General features: G+C 47.0%; 1 long non-coding RNA gene across 1 annotated transcript; it reads right to left on the reverse strand.

Moving 5' to 3' along the window:
* Positions 1–585: 585 nt before the first annotated feature.
* LOC124660897 lies at positions 586–862 on the reverse strand. The gene is made up of 3 exons (XR_006990019.1): positions 837–862; positions 676–765; positions 586–596 (listed from the first exon to the last, which is right to left on the reverse strand). It is a non-coding gene; the product is annotated as an uncharacterized LOC124660897 (long non-coding RNA).
* Between the last annotated feature and the right edge of the window lie 12959 nt (positions 863–13821).

Consider the following 13821-nt stretch of genomic DNA (forward strand, 5'->3'; position numbering starts at 1 on the left):
TGGAGGGCGCCACACGTTGACTTGTGTTAAAACCCTGAAAAATCCTACCAAACTCCAACAGTTTTGAGTACAACAATGGAGACAACAAGTTGCAATTTCAGAACATACACATATAACACTTCATAGCTCACATCGTAGCAAGTAGATTCAAACAACAAGTAGCATTACAAAGATGGTTCGAAATGACATAGGGTTCACAACTCGATACTTATGAAGATATAGTTCACAACAACACGGAGCACATCCTACTGTCGTCCTCGACGTGTCGTCCTCACGGGCTGCTTCCGGACGGCCATCCTCTTCGTCCGCTGCCGTGGCTCTTGTTGCTGCTGCTCCTGCTGCTCCTCCTGCTCCTCCTGCTCCTCCTCCTCTGAAGATAAGGGCTCGTCGTTCCTCATCCTCCTCAAACCTGATCTCCGCGGCGGCGCCTCATCCTCCTCAGTGACAACCTTCTTTCCTCGGTTGACATAATCTTCCGGAGTGTACCGGTTTGGAGCATTGCCCCTTGGCTTCAACTGGTAAGCAGACCGTGGGGCTTGCTTGGAGGTATGCTTTGGAGGTATGCTTTGACTCAGGATTTCGTCGTCGTCAGGAATCTTCACAAACAAGAGCAAATGAGATTACAAAAGTTGAAATTAGTAAGAACATGTTTGATAGCAACAAAATAGTCCATACCTCCCGCTCTGGAGAAGAGGAGGATTGCGGAATTTCGCCTTCGCGGCAACCTAGCAAGTTGGCTAACCGCCGCATCTTTCGTGCAGTGTTCTGCGTCATGGAACTCATGGTTACAAAGCCACCAGAACATAATAACGTACATTCAAAGTTGGTGATCATACCTTAATGAAATTCCGCAACGGTCCGACAGGCTTTTCTTCTCTCCCGCTCTTGTCCCACATAACCTCGCACTCATCAGCTGTTTTTGGATCTCCGACCGCTGTGACAAACATAGCATACACAATTTAAGCGAGCACATGGCAATCTAGATGATGTACTAGTTAATGAGAGAATCCATTACCACGAAGTTCAGCTCGGAAGCAATAGAAGTCGATCTCCCTCTGCGAGCATAGGTGTCGTGCTGGCTTTGCGCAACCTCATCGAACTCGATGGGGTCGTCCAAGATGTAGTCAGCATACGCGCGCTTCACTAACTCGATACGCGTGTTTTCATAGAACCACTGCAGGTAGTTGTTGAAAGCGGCCAAGTCGTGAGGCACAATCTCCACAGGGCCAGCAGTCCGTGTCGCTTCCAAACAGTGTTGGAACACTGCGATGTGACCGCTATGGTGGACTGGCCAATTTGTGATCTTCCTCTGCCGCTGCCTATCAAGCCTGCAAGAATCAAGAAGTTAGATTCTACCTCTTCTATCAAGAATCTTCCATCGCATGATTCCAGAAGTTTACCTATGAAGCGCCTTGTCCGTGTCTTGCCACTGAGGTGGGCACTCCTGATATAGCCCAAACTGTCTCATCACTATGTGCGGCTGGTGGTGTTCAACAAGCCACATGCATATGAGTGGGCAGCGCATCCGCCAGAACAGCGCCTCCTCCGTGCACTTGCGGTTGAGGTCAGGCATCCCCGCGCCAATACGGTAGTAGTTACCATATGGCTCCCATTCCACCTGCACCATACAAATATTTCAGAATTTAGAACATGTCAGTACAATCAATGAAAACTAGGATTGCAAAAGAGTGATCGGTTACCTGCTCAGCGGTAAGAGTGTCCAACTCCGCAGTGTACTTCCTGTACATGACCATTGGATCGCTTGTCATCTCTGAGACATTGTCCCTGCCAATAAGGTCCTCCATCTGTCCGCGCCACCCATCAGAAGCTGTGTTCATACACAGTGGCTCGCCCTGAATAGGTAGTCCAAGGATCATGGAAACATCCTGGAGAGTAGGGGCCATCTCGCCGGCCTTCAAGTGGAAGGTGTGAGTCTCCGGCCTCCACCGGTCGACAAGGGCGGTGAGTGCAGAGGGGTTCATGTTCGCCCCCCACGGCTTACAAGCGATATGAACGGCATAAGACCGGTAGGCTGGATGAACTCCGTGTACCTCTCGTCATACGGTATATCCACTGTGCCATGGTAACGAATCTTCAAAGGGTGAAGATCCGTTCCCCTCTCCGTCATATGAACAGCCCGGTGCTCCCTGTCATACTCTTCATCCAGAAGCCACACCATCCTACATGTTTACACAACCATATTATGAGTCATTCCACTAACAAAAATGAGCAACACATACATGAGAATATATCTAACTTTCGAATCACCTATACATCACACATACGTGAGAGTTCATATCCAAATACATCACACATATGAATTTCGTAAGACATACCATTCCTAGGCAGATAATAGACATATGTAAGACAATAGAATGCATTTGCTAAGCTCCAATTTTGCCTTTCACCACATACATACATATGTAAGACAATATATCTAACTTTCGAATCACCCATACATACACACATTTGAATGCAACAAATTTGAATAGGCATTGGCTAGGCATATGTAACAAATTTGAATGCATTTGCTAGGCAAATATTAGACATTTCAACACATACATACATAGGATTTCAACACATACATGTAAAATTTCATATCTAGGGTTCCAACAAATCTTTGGTTCAAACACATATACTACAATGTAGATTCCACCAACATTGATTTCCATATCAATGGTTCATATCCAAATCCACCAACATAAATTTCCATGTCTAGGGTTCATACCCAAATCTACCAAATCCACCAATACTAGTGGATGAATCGGAGGGAATCGAAGGGGAATACCTTGAGGAATGGAGGAGGGAGAAGTTGGCCGGATAGATCTGACGATTCCTTGGTCGATTTGGTGGGGGGGGGCGAAGGGGAGGCGTGCGGCGGCGGCGGTTTCGTGGGAGCAGAGAAGAAAGAAGAGAGAAGATGAGGTCTGGTCGGGCTGGGGTGGGCGCGGGCGCCACACTTAAGTGGATGTGTGGCGCCCGTGGCATCGGCGCCACACTAGCATGTGTGGCGCCCGTGGCATCGGCGCCACACGTAGAGGCTCGCAAAACGGCTAAGTCCCAGACGAATTGTCTCACAGTATGTTTTGGGCAATTGTAAGGGCATGTGTGGCGCCGATGGGAGGGGCGCCACGCATGCTGCCACGTCGGATGGGCGCACCAGCTCAGCGTCGCGGGCGCCAAGTCGGCTGGGTGTGTGGCGCCGGCAGGAGGGGCGCCACACTGGCATGTGTGGCGCCGATGTGTGGGGCGCCACACAAAAGGGTTAAATGGGTGAAATAGTTCCGCCGGAGGGTCAGTCTGTGCTTTTCTTTCACTTTTGGGTTATTTTTGTGCAAATCGCCCGGACTCGTCAACGTCGACCTGCTGTGTCTCCGCGGATTCGCCTAACGCCGACTTGCCCCGCGCGGACACGCCATACTCGGGTCCTCGCCCGTCGTGGGCTCGCCATACTCGGGGACTCTGCGGTCGCCAGTCTCCGCAGATTCGCTGTCGCCTACTCGCCTAGCGCGGACTCGCCATACTCGGGACTCCGCCCGTCGCCGACTCGTCCGCCGCCTACCCGCCAGGCTCGGGGAGTCGTCCGCCGCGGACTCGTCATCATCGTCTCGCCACGCTCGACGACTCGCCCGCCACGTCAGCTATCCGCATTAGCAAGCTAAGTTTATTTATATTTATTTATATTTGTACATGTTATATAAATACAAAACATATTCGCCTGTTAGTTTGATCTCCAAAGCCGACCATGCAGTCGCATACAACCCTCTAAGAAACTACAAAATCATAATTGGGATCGGTTTCAGTTTTGTCTGCTGTTTATTCGCGTCCGTCGAAGTAGTGAGGCTGGGTACCAAAAGGCCAACCTTGTCTCCGGGTTCAACGGCTGGCATCGCGTCCCTATTACCCGGCAAGCGTTTGATGCTGGAGGTCTGCCTACTCATGAAAAGATACGCATAAACCTCTCATACTGCTAACCGATCCATTTAACAATGCGTGTTTTATCTACAAGTCGCACGTATTTACAAGTGTTCAATATATTTCATAAATACACCTTATTGCAGTTGTACTTGTTTCTCTTTCTCAGCAAAACGGCCTGGTGTCTTTCTCGCCACTCGCCACGCTCGGGGACTTGGCGCCCTCCAGACAGCGCCACTCGCCGGTCGCCCGAGCTCGCCATCCGCCACGCTCGGGGAGTCGGCGCGCTCCAGACAGCGCCACTCGCCGGTCGCCCGAGCTCGCCACTCGCCACGCTCGGGGACTCGGCGCGCTCCAGACAGCGTCGCTCGCCGGTCGCCCGAGCTCGCCACTCGCCACGCTCGGGGACTCGGCGCGCTCCAGACAGCGCCGGTCGCCCGAGCTCGCCACTCGCCACGCTCGGGGACTCAGCGCGCTACAGACAACGCTACTCGCCGGTCGCCCGACCTCGCCATTCGCCACGCTCGGGGACTCGGCGCGCTACAGACAACGCTCTTCTCCGGTCGCCCGACCTCGCCATTCGCCATGCTCGGGGACTTGGCGCGCTCCCGCCAGCGCCACTCACCGGTCGCCCGACCTCGCCACTCGCCCGCTCGGAGACTCGGCGCGCTTCCGATAGCGCCACCCGCCGATCGGCTGTCGCCGACTGGCCCTCACCGACTGGCCCTCGCCGACTAGCCCACGCCGACTGGCTCTGACACCGACTGGCTCTCGCCAACTGGTTCACGTCGACTGGTTCACGCCGATTGGCCCTACGCCGACTGGCTCGTTTTGACTGGCTCGTGTTTCACGATTGTTTCCTCTGTTTCAGGAGCCCGTCGCCGATTCACCTCGACCCATCGCCAAGCCTCTTCGCGCCCTGCCTCAAGCCCGCGCCGAATCCACGACGCGCTCGGGGACTACTGATGGGGATACGCCCTAGGGGGCCCATCACCCAGCTCACTCGCCAGATGAAGAGAGCCCAAGACAGCTCCAGTCGGCGGACGACTGGGCCATGCGCCCTAGCGACTGAAGCCCGAAGCGACTGGATCTACAGAAGGCCCATGAAGCGTAGCGGCCCAAGTAGCCTTATACCTGCAAACCCTAGCTGGCTGCCTATATAAAGCCACCAGGGGTACCTCCTTGAGGACGGATTCTCTCATACAGATAACCTCAGATTAGACACAATCTCTCCCTCCGCCTCCGGCGGCTACCCAAAGCAAGTCGCCTAACGCTGGCGACAGTATGATCATAGTAGATTTCTAGCAGGACGTAGCGATCCTCCACCGAGGGGACGTGAACCAGGGTACATCGTGTGCCGACTCGTTTCCGGAATCTCCAACGCTGCCTTGCTCTACATCTCTCATGTGCTACCCCGTAGCATCTGCCGTGGTCAAAACCTCAACACCCGGCAAGGCCAATGTGGTAGCGGATGCCCTGAGTAGACTACCGTGTCAGTTGAACTCCATGATCGCAGAAGAGCAACCTAGTTTACATCAAGAATTTGAGCAGTTTAGACTGGAGCTAGTTAGTGAAGGATTCCTAGCCAGCATTGAACTCCAACCTACCTTGATTAGTCAGATAAAGGAAGCCCAGAAGTGAAATGCTAGCATTGATGGGATCAAGATCCAAATAGCTGCAGGAAAAGCACCAGGATTTACCGAAGATGAAGAAGGATTTCTTTGGTACAACGGACGCCTATGTGTGCCGTCAGATTCAGAGTTGAAGCAAGTTATCCTGAAAGAAGCCCATGACACCCTTTACTCCATTCATCCCGGAGGAACCAAGATGTACCAAGATTTGAAGGAGCAATTTTGGTGGCATGGAATGAAGAGAGAGATTGGAAGCTACATCGCCAAGTGTGATATCTGTCAAAGAGTCAAAGCAGAACATCAACGACCCGCAGGATTGCTGCAGCCGTTACAGATTCCTGAATGGAAGTGGGATTCTGTAGGAATGGACTTCATCACTGGATTGCCCAAATCTAGTAAATGAAATGATTCTATTTGGGTAGTGGTTGACAGATTAACCAATGTCGCCCATTTCATCCCCGTCAAGACCACCTATCAAGGACCAAGACTCACAGAGTTGTATATCTCACGGATAGTCAGCCTGCACGGAACTCCGAAGTCAATAGTGTCAGATAGAGGATCCCAATTCACCTCAAGATTTTGGAAGAAAGTACATGAAGGACTAGGAACCCGGCTGAATTTCAGCACAGCCTATCACCCACAGACTGATGGACAGACTGAACGAGTCAATCAGATACTGGAGGATATGTTGAGAGCATGTGTGCTTGAGTATGGATCCAAGTGGGAAGACTGCCTGCCTTACGCAGAATTCTCGTACAACAACAGTTATCAAGCCAGTTTGCAAATGGCCCCCTTCGAAGCACTGTACTGAAGGAAGTGCCGTACCCCTCTGAATTGGTCGGAAGTCGGAGAGAGCCAAGTCTTTGGACCAGATATTCTCCGAGAAGCTGAAGAGAAGATGCACAAGATCCGAGAATACCTCAAGATAGCCCAATGAAGACAGAAGAGCTACGCTGACAAGAGACGCCGAGAGATGACCTTCGAGATAGGAGATTTTTTGTATCTCAAGGTATCACCCCTTAAAGGAATGCAGAGATTCCAACTTAGAGGAAAGCTTGCACCCCGATATGTTGGACCCTTCAAAGTCCTGAGTCGCTGAGGAGAAGTATCCTATCAGCTGGAGTTACCGAAAGAAATGTCAGCGGTACATAATGTGTTTCACATCTCCTTACTCCGGAAATGCTTGGAAGTGCCGGAGAAGACCGAGGTTTTCAAGAACATCGATCATCGAGCTGTGGATATCAACTCAGACTTGACCTATCGCGAAGTACCTATTCGCATCTTGGAAGAAGCTTTCCGAACCACCCGCACCAGGAGTATCAAGTTTCTGAAGATCCAATGGAGTAACCATACCGAAGAAGAAGCCACTTGGGAACGAGAAGAGTAGATGAGGACTAAATACCCAGATCTCTTTAGTACCTAGTTTTCTTTAAGATCTCGGGACGAGATCTTTTGTAAGGGGGAAGGGTTTGTAACATCCCAAGTTTTCAATTCAATAAAGACAAAGAATTCAAATGCTCAAAATTTGGAACTAACAAAAACTTTCATTTTGCATATAGTGCTATACATAGTGTGCATGCATTCTTTTGTGCAATTGCCATGATGAGTGTTTGTGTGTTTATCAAAGGTGCTTAAACCCTAGTACATGATCATAGAACCCCAAAAGGAGAGAAATAAAAGAAATGGAAAAAATGCAAATCTCACTCACATACACATATGGCCATTTTTGCAAATCATCAACCAAGGCCACAATGGCTTGTGCCAATGATTGGGAAACATAAATATATCAATAAAAAACACTTTTGCATCAAAGAAACACAAATCAAAGCAAAGGAAATTTCAAATTTCAATCACATATGATAATGGTCAAATCTGCCCGAAATAAAATGTTACCCACTTTGAGCCCCTGGTTTTGGAGATTCTTAAACTAAACCTTCTCACTTCTTTCCACCTCATCCAAGACCATACCAAGATGAACAACTCTTGTGTTGACCGCCATAGTTGACTCTGCTTGCATTGCTCAATATAAAGGTGACAAGTGGCAACCTTGAAACAAAGAGAAGATCACACCCATTTTGGATTTTCACAAAACAACCCCATTTTGCACACCACCACCACCATTCTACTCCAAATATTATTTAAACCAACTACACCAAAAATTTCTGAAAAATTCAAATAAATCCTTCATGCGGCCATTGTGTCGAATACCTTGTAGGCACAAATTTGGTTTGGACACACACCCTTTTAACCACTGGATTTTTCCCTAAACCACTTTTGTTCTGAGATGATCATTGTTCCTCTGTGTCTCTTGCATCAAGCCAAGTACAATCTCTTGATGATTAAAGCATGGAGAGAGCAATTTCATCACCATGCCATGCACATGCCGACCATCATGCCATCTCTTTACTCTGGCCCTTCCTCTCTTTCTCTTCTTGTCCAGTAGCATCCCCTGGCACCATTGATCATCACAGTGCACGGCCCTAGCTCACGAGAGTGTCAACACCCGGATTTTTAAGTCTGGATGCCTATTATGCCATACATCGCAATCCCAGGAATATTGTTGTTGCGAGACATAACAGTTGATATCATAAGTCATCATTCATTACAAACCATAATTGTCTTACAAAAGTAAATCACATGATCCAATATTACAACAATAGTTGATCTATTGATCAACGAACGTCACAAATAGCGGAAGCGTAATTGACATAGGCATCCCCAATGGGCCTGCCGAAGATGGTACCCGGGGTTTACTGAAGGCCCACAAGTCGAAGAATATGAAGTTCGGAAGCCCAGTTAGTATTAAGGAAAGTTAGAGTTGTATTAGGAAATATAGAGACTTGTAACTTTACGGGTTGAACTCAGAGAGTCCCCGGAACTTGTAATCTTGTGTAACACGGTACCCTCGGCTCCGCCTCCTATATAAGGGGGAGTCGAGGGACAAAGAGGGGATCGAATCCATTATCAACATAACCCTAGTTTCTTATCGTCGAGTACTTTTCGGCTGAAACCTTCGAGATCTACTTGCCCTCTACTTCCAACCAAACCCTAGTCTACAATACGTAGGCATTGACAAGTTAATCCCTTGTAAATTGGCGCCGACCGAGGGGATTAGAGGCGACAAGGAGCTGGTCTCGATGGCACATTCAAGATCGTCGACTTCGTCGGTAGCAAGCAACGCGATGGATCGAGGTAAACAGATCGAAACTGATCTAGTCGATTTTTTTCCTCACCCGCCCTCCCGTTTGGATGCATATGCGTATCTGGAGGAGCCCATGGAGATGACGTTCGGAAAGTTCCGATTCCGTGTCGAGAAGAAAGGATCGTATCGTCTCGAAGTTCCGATCTCGTCGGGATTATCGGCGGTCGATTCCGACTTTTCGGACTCAACAACATCAATAAAGTCAGACGAAGAGGAGGTTTCGCCGCCACGCTTCATCAGCACTATGGCGAGCGAAAAACTCACCAAGATCTTCAGCGACATGTCCTTCGAGTCGTCTGCGGACTCTGATATAAGCAGCGACTCAGACAGCATCGACAGCTTCAATTTCATCGACAGATCTACTACCGTTGAAAAGGTCTTCACCAATCTATATGATGGTGTCACCAATCCGGACAAAAATCAAAGTTCAAAATATCATCAGATCTATGCAATTGGAGAAACAAACCGAGTAGAGCCAGAGACGTCAGAGGCTTTCGACGATGCGGGAAACCCATATGTCGATCCCGCTGATCTCAGGAGAGATTTAGGCACTAAATATGTCGGGTCTACACCGCGTCTAAGGGTTCAACTTCCACAAGAAGCGTGGGACAGAGCCACAAGAGCCATGGATGGTACAGAACCAATGACCACAACTGCTACGGCAGAGGAACTGCAAGCTTACCAATACAGACTCGCTCGCTTTGGCAGAGAATTAGAAAAATAGACAGCTGCCCTGAATAGAAGAAAGGAGGCGGCTTCCGCGTCAAGCAGGTGATGCGTGTGGTTGACACGTCCGTTGGGAACCCCAAGAGGAAGGTGTGATGCGCACAGCGGCAAGTTTCCCTCAGTAAGAAACCAAGGTTTAATCGAACCAGTAGGAGTCAAGAAGCACGTTGAAGGTTGATGGCGGCGGGATGTAGTGCGGCGCAACACCGGAGATTCCGGCGCCAACGTGGAACCTCGCACAACACAACCAAAGTACTTTGCCCCAACGAAACGAGTGAGGTTGTCAATCTCACCGGCTTGCCGTAACAAAGGATTAACCGTATTGTGTGGAAGATGATTGTTTGCGAGAAAACAAGTAGAACAAGTATTGCAGTAGATTGTATTTCAAGATAGAGAATTGGACCGGGGTCCACAGCTCACTAGAGGTGTCTCTCCCATAAGATAAATAGCATGTTGGGTGAACAAATTACAGTTGGGCAATTGACAAATAAAGAGGGCATGACCATGCACATACATATTATGATGAGTATAGTGAGATTTAATTGGGCATTACGAAAAAGTACATAGACCGCCATCCAGCATGCATCTATGCCTAAAAAGTCCACCTTCAGAGTTATCATCCGAACCCCTCCAGTATTAAGTTGCAAAGCAACGAGACAATTGCATTAAGTATGGTGCGTAATGTAATCAACAACTACATCCTTAGACATAGCATCAATGTTTTATCCCTAGTGGCAACAAGCACAACACAACCTTAGAACTTTCCGTCACTCGTCCCGTGTGTCAATGCGGGCATGAACCCACTATCGAGCATAAATACTCCCTCTTGGAGTTACAAGCATCTACTTGGCCAGAGCATCTACTAGTAACGGAGAGCATGCAAGATCATAAACAACACATAGACATAACTTTGATAATCAACATAACAAGTATTCTCTATTCATCGGATCCCAACAAATGCAACATATAGAATTACGGATAGATGATCTTGATCATGTTAGGCAGCTCACAAGATCCGACAATGAAGCACAATGGGGAGAAGACAACCATCTAGCTACTGCTATGGACCCATAGTCCAGGGGTAGACTACTCACACATCACTCCGGAGGCGACCATGGCGGCGTAGAGTCCTCCGGGAGATGATTCCCCTCTCCGGCAGGGTGCCGGAGGCGATCTCCTGGATCCCCCGAGATGGGATCGGCGGCGGCGGCGTCTCTGGAAGGTTTTCCGTATCGTGGCTCTCCGTACTGGGGGTTTCGCGACGGAGGCTTTAAGTAGGCGGAAGGGCAGGTCAGGAGGCGGCACGAGGGCCCCACACCACAGGGCCGCGCGGCCAAGGGGGGCCGCGCCGCCCTAGGGTCTGGGCACCTCGTGGCCCCACTTCGTCTCCTCTTCGGACTTCTGGAAGCTTCGTGGCAAAATAGGACCCTGGGCGTTGATTTCGTCCAATTCCGAGAATATTTCGTTACTAGGATTTCTGAAACCAAAAACAGCAGAAAACAAGAATCGGCACTTCGGCATCTTGTTAATAGGTTAGTTCCGTAAAATGCACGAATATGACATAAAGTGTGCATAAAACATGTAGATAACATCAATAATCTGGCATGGAACATAAGAAATTATCGATACGTCGGAGACGTATCAGCATCCCCAAGCTTAGTTCTGCTCGTCCCGAGCGAGTAAAACGATAACACGGATAATTTCTGGAGTGACATGCCATCATAACCTTGATCATACTATTTGTAAAGCATATGTAGTGAATGCAGCGATCAAAACAATGTATATGACATGAGTAAACAAGTGAATCATATAGCAAAGACTTTTCATGAATAGCACTTCAAGACAAGCATCAATAAGTCTTGCATAAGAGTTAACTCATAAAGCAATAATTCAAAGTAAAGGCATTGAAGCAACACAAAGGAAGATTAAGTTTCAGCGGTTGCTTTCAACTTGTAACATGTATATCTCATGGATATTGTCAACATAGAGTAATATAATAAGTGCAATAAGCAAATATGTAGGAATCAATGCACAGTTCACACAAGTGTTTGCTTCTTGAGGTGGAGAGAAATAGGTGAACTGACTCAATCATTGAAAGTAAAAGAATGGTCCTCCATAGAGGAAAAGCATCGATTGCTATATTTGTGCTAGAGCTTTGATTTTGAAAACATGAAACAATTTTGTCAACGGTAGTAATAAAGCATATGTATCATGTAAATTATATCTTACAAGTTGCAAGCCTCATGCATAGTGTACTAATAGTGCCCGCACCTTGTCCTAATTAGCTTGGACTACCGGATCATCACAACGCACATGTTTTAACCAAGTGTCACAAAGGGGTACCTCTATGCCGCTCGTACAAAGGTCTAAGGAGAAAGCTCGCATTGGATTTCTCGCTATTGATTATTATCAACTTAGACATCCATACCGGGACAACATAGACAACAGATAATGGACTCCTCTTTATGCATAAGCATGTAACAACAATTAATAATTCTTCTCATATGAGATTGAGGATATTTGTCCAAAACTGAAACTTCCACCATGGATCATGACTTTAGTTAGCGGCCCAATGTTCTTCTCTAACAATATGCATGCTTAACCATAAGGTGGTAGATCCTTTTACTTCGTACAAGACGAACATGCATAGCAACTCACATGAAATTCAACAAAGAGTAGTTGATGGCGTCCCCAGTGAACATGGTTATCGCACAACAAGCAACTTAATAAGAGATAAAGTGCATAATTACATATTCAATACCACAATAGTTTTTAAGCTATTTGTCCCATGAGCTATATATTGCAAAGGTGAATGATGGAATTTTAAAGGTAGCACTCAAGCAATTTACTTTGGAATGGCGGAAAATACCATGTAGTAGGTAGGTATGGTAGACACAAATGGCATAGTGGTTGGCTCAAGTATTTTGGATGCATGAGAAGTATTCCCTCTCGATACAAGATTTAGGCTAGCAAGGCTTATTTGAAACAAACACAAGGATGAACCGGTGCAGCAAAACTCACATAAAAGACATATTGTAAACATTATAAGACACTACACCGTCTTCCTTGTTGTTCAAACTCAATACTAGAAATTATCTAGACCTTAGAGAAACCAAATATGCAAACCAAATATATCATGCTCTATGTATTTCTTCATTAATGGGTGCAAAGCATATGATGCAAGAGCTTAAACATGAGCACAACAATTGCCAAGTATCACATTACCCAAGACATTATAGCAAATTACTACATGTATCATTTTCCAATTCCAACCATATAACAATTTAACGAAGAAGAAACTTCGCCATGAATACTATGAGTAGAAACTAAGGACATACTTGTCCATATGCTACAGCGGAGCGTGTCTCTCTCCCATAAAGTGAATGCTAGGATCCATTTTATTCAAACAAAACAAAAAACAAAAACAAACCGACGCTCCAAGCAAAGCACATAAGATGTGATGGAATAAAAATATAGTTTCGAGGGAGGAACCCGATAATGTTGTCGATGAAGAAGGGGATGCCTTGGGCATCCCCAAGCTTAGACGCTTGAGTCTTCTTGATATATGCAGGGGTGAACCACCGGGGCATCCCCAAGCTTAGAGCTTTCACTCTCCTTGATCATGTTGCATCATACTCCTCTCTTGATCCTTGAAAACTTCCTCCACACCAAACTTAGAACAACTCATTAGAGGGTTAGCGACAATAAAAATTAACATATTCAGAGGTGACACAATCATTCTTAACACTTCTGGACATTGCATAAAGCTACTGGACATTAGTGGATCAAAGAAATTCATCCAACATAGCAAAAGAGGCAATGCGAAATAAAAGGCAGAATCTGTCAAAACAGAACAGTTCGTATTGACGAATTTTATTAGGCCACCAGACTTGCTCAAATGAAAATGCTCAAATTGAATGAAAGTTGCGTACATATCTGAGGATCATGCACGTAAATTGGCTTAATTTTCTGAGCTACCTACAGGGAGGTAGACCCAGATTCGTGACAGCAAAGAAATCTGGAACTGCGCAGTAATCCAAATCTAGTATGAACTTTTCTATCAACGACTTTACTTGGCACAACAAAACACTAAACTAAGATAAGGAGAGGTTGCTACAGTAGTAAACAACTTCCAAGACACAAAATAAAAACAAAGTACTGTAGGTAAAAACATGGGTTGTCTCCCATAAGCGCTTTCTTTAACGCCTTTCAGCTAGGCGCAGAAAGTGTGTATCAAGTATTATCAAAGGGTGGTGCATTCTCAGCGGGGTGTGGAGTTTTCTCAACCAGGCATAGTATATTAGATACATAAGTTTTAGCATCTCCCTTTTCATTAGTCTTAGGCGT

This window comes from Lolium rigidum, chromosome 6, assembly GCF_022539505.1.
Source record: "Lolium rigidum isolate FL_2022 chromosome 6, APGP_CSIRO_Lrig_0.1, whole genome shotgun sequence".
NCBI lineage: Eukaryota > Viridiplantae > Streptophyta > Magnoliopsida > Poales > Poaceae > Lolium > Lolium rigidum.